The sequence below is a fragment of the Heterodontus francisci genome, unplaced genomic scaffold (genome assembly GCF_036365525.1).
Source record: "Heterodontus francisci isolate sHetFra1 unplaced genomic scaffold, sHetFra1.hap1 HAP1_SCAFFOLD_292, whole genome shotgun sequence".
NCBI classification, from domain to species: Eukaryota; Metazoa; Chordata; class Chondrichthyes; order Heterodontiformes; family Heterodontidae; genus Heterodontus; species Heterodontus francisci.
This window is the reverse complement of record NW_027141280.1, coordinates 824,502-828,990: the sequence shown is the minus strand read 5'-3', so window position 1 is coordinate 828,990 and position 4,489 is coordinate 824,502.

The following is a 4,489-nucleotide window of genomic DNA, read 5'->3' as shown; positions in this document are numbered from 1 at the left end:
CTATTACTCTCTATCACTCTCTGACACTCTCAGACTCTCTCAGACACACTCTGACAATCTCTGACACTCTCTATCACTGTCTGACACTATCTGACTGTCTCAGAAACTCTCGATTACTCTCTGACAATCTCTGACACTCTCTGACTCTCTCATACACTCTCAGACACTCTCAGACACTATCTATCACTCTCTGACCCTCTCTGACACTCTCAGACACTCTCATACACTCTCTATCACTCTCTGACACTCTCTGACACTCTCAGACAATCTCTATCTCTCTCTGACACTCTCTGACACTCTCAGACACTCTCAGACTCTCTCTGTCAATCTCTGATACTCTCTGACACTCTCTCACACTCTCAGACACTCTCTGACACTCTCAGCTACTCACTATCACTCTCTGACCCTCTCTGACAGTCTCTATCACTCTCTTTAATTCTCTGCCACTCTCTGACACTCTCTATCACTCTTTGACACTCTCTGACACTCTCTGACACTCTCTATCACTCTCTGACACTCACTGACCCTCTCAGACACTCTCAGACATTCTCTGACACACTCAGACACTCTCTGTCACTCTCTGAGCACTCTCTGACACTCTCTCACACTCTCAGACACTCTCTGACACTCTCAGACACTCTCAGACACTCTCCATCAATCTCTCACAGTCTCAGACACTCTCTGACACTCTCAGACACTCTCTATCAATCTCTCTCACTATCAGACTCTCTCTGACACTCTCTATCACTCTCTGACACGCTCTATCACTCTCTGACACTCTCTGACACTTACTGACCCTCTGAGACACTCTCAGACACTCTCAGACACTCTCTGACACTCTCTGACACTCTCTGACACTCTCAGACACTCTCTGTCACTCTCTGACACTCTCTATCACTCCCTAACACTCTCAGACACTCTCTATCACTCTCAGACACTCTCTGTCACTCTCTGATACTCTCTGACACTCTCTCACACTCTCAGACACTCTCTGACACTCTCAGACACTCTCTATCACTCTCTGACCCTCTCTGACACTCTCTATCACTCTATATCACTCTCTGACACTCACTGACCCTCCAAGACACTCTCTGACACTCTCTGACACTCTCAGACACTCTCTGACACTCTCTGACACTCTCTATCACTCTCTGACACTCTCTGACACTCTCTATCACTCTCTGAAACTCACTGACCCTCCAAGACACTCTCTATCACTCTCTATCACTCTCAGACACTCTCAGACTCTCTCAGACACACTCTCACACTCTCTGACACTCTCTATCACTCTCTGGCAATATCTGACTGACTCAGACACTCTCTATCACTCTCTGACAATCTCTATCACTCTCTGACACTCTATGACACTCTCAGACTATCTCAGACACTCTCAGACACTCTCTATCACTCTCTGACATCTCTGAAACTCTCTATCATTCTCTATCACTCTCTATCTCTCTCTGACTCTCTCAGACTCTCTCAGACACACTCTGACACTCTCTGACACTCTCTATCAATCTCTGACAATATCTGACAGACTCAGAAACTCTCTATCACTCTCTGACAATCTCTGACACTCTCAGACTCTCTCAGAAACTCTCTGACACTCTCTATCACTCTCTGACACTCTATGACACTCTCAGACTATCTCAGACACTCTCAGACAATCTCAGGCACTCTCTGACACTCTCAGACACTCTCTGACACTCTCTATCACTCTCTGACTCTCTCAGACACTCTCAGACACTCTCTGACACTCTCTGGCACTCTCAGACTCTCTCTATCACTATCTGACACTCTCTGACACTCTCAGACACTCTCTATCACTCTCTGACATCTCTGAAACTCTCTATCATTCTCTATCACTCTCTATCTCTCTCTGACTCTCTCAGACTCTCTCAGACACACTCTGACACTCTCAGACACTCTCTATCACTCTCTGACAATATCTGACAGACTCAGAAACTCTCTATCACTCTCTGACAATCTCTGACACTCTCAGACTCTCTCAGAAACTCTCTGACAATCTCTATCACTCTCTGACACTCTATGACACTCTCAGACTATCTCAGACACTCTCAGACACTCTCAGATAACCTCTGACTCTCTCAGACACTCTCAGACACTCTACGACACTCTCTGTCACTCTCTGATACTCTCTGACACTCTCTCACACACTCAGACACTCTCTGACACTCTCAGACACTCTCTATCACTCTCTGACCCTCTCTGACACTCCTTATCACTCTCTTTCATTCTCTGACACTCTCTGGCACTCTCTATCACTCTTTGACACTCTCTGACACTCTCTGACACTCTCTATCACTCTCTGACACTCACTGACCCTCTCAGACACTCTCTGACACTCTCAGACACTCTCTATCAATCTCTATCACTCTCAGACACTGTCTCACACTCTCAGACACTCTCTGACACTCTCAGACACTCTCAGACACTCTCTGACACTCTCTATCACTCTCTATCACTCTCTGACACTCTCTGACACTCTCTATCACTCTCTGACACTCTCTGACACTCTCAGACACACTCTGACACTCTCTGACACTCTCTATCACTCTCTGACACTCACTGACCCTCCAAGACACTCTCTGACACTCTCTGACACTCTCTGACACTCTCAGACACTCTCTGTCACTCTCTGACACTCTCTGACACTCTCTATTTTTCACTTACACTCTCAGACACTCTCTATCACTCTCTGACACTCTCTGAAACTCTCTATCACTCTCTATCACTCTCTGACACTCTCAGACTCTCTCAGCCACACTCTCACAATCTCTGACACTCTCTATCACTCTCTGACAATATCTGACAGACTCAGACACTCTCTATCACTCTCTGACAATCTCTATCACTCTCTGACACTCTATGACACTCTCAGACTAATCTCAGACACTCTCAGACAATCTCAGACAATCTCAGACACTCTCAGAAACTCTCTGACACTCTCAGACACTCTCTGACACTCTCTAGTACTCTCTATCACTCTCTGACACACTCAGACTCTCTCAGACACACTCTGACACTCTCTGACACTCTCTGTCACTGTCTGACACTATCTGACTGTCTCAGAAACTCTCGATTACTCTCTGACAATCTCTGACACTTTCTGACTCTCTCATACACTCTCAGACACTCTCAGACATTCTCTGACACTCTCTGACACTCTCAGACTCTCTCTATCACTATCTGACACACTCTGACACTGTCAGACACTCTCTATCACTCTCTGACATCTCTGACAGTCTCAGACACTCTCAGACACACTCTATCACTCTCTGACACTCTCTGACACTCTCTATCACTCTCCATCACTCTCTGACACTCTCAGACTCTCTCAGACACACTTTCACACTCTCTGACTCTCTCTATCACTCTCTGACAATCTCTGACACTCTCAGACTCTCTCAGAAACTCTCTGACACTCTATGACACTCTCAGACACTCTCAGACAACCTCAGACAATCTCAGACACTCTCAGACACTCTCTGACACTCTCTATTACTCTCTATCACTCTCTGACACTCTCAGACTCTCTCAGACACACTCTGACAATCTCTGACACTCTCTATCACTGTCTGACACTATCTGACTGTCTCAGAAACTCTCGATTACTCTCTGACAATCTCTGACACTCTCTGACTCTCTCATACACTCTCAGACACTCTCAGACACTATCTATCACTCTCTGACCCTCTCTGACACTCTCAGACACTCTCATACACTCTCTATCATTCTCTGACACTCTCTGACACTCTCAGACAATCTCTATCTCTCTCTGACACTCTCTGACACTCTCAGACACTCTCAGACTCTCTCTGTCAATCTCTGATACTCTCTGACACTCTCTCACACTCTCAGACACTCTCTGACACTCTCAGCTACTCACTATCACTCTCTGACCCTCTCTGACAGTCTCTATCACTCTCTTTAATTCTCTGCCACTCTCTGACACTCTCTATCACTCTTTGACACTCTCTGACACTCTCTGACACTCTCTATCACTCTCTGACACTCACTGACCCTCTCAGACACTCTCAGACACTCTCAGACACTCTCTGACACACTCAGACACTCTCTGTCACTCTCTGACACTCTCTCACACTCTCTCACACTCTCAGACACTCTCTGACACTCTCAGACACTCTCAGACACTCTCCATCAATCTCTCACAGTCTCAGACACTCTCTGACACTCTCAGACACTCTCTATCAATCTCTCTCACTATCAGACTCTCTCTGACACTCTCTATCACTCTCTGACACGCTCTATCACTCTCTGACACTCTCTGACACTTACTGACCCTCTGAGACACTCTCAGACACTCTCAGACACTCTCTGACACTCTCTGACACTCTCTGACACTCTCAGACACTCTCTGTCACTCTCTGACACTCTCTATCACTCCCTAACACTCTCAGACACTCTCTATCACTCTCAGACACTCTCTGTCACTCTCTGATACTCT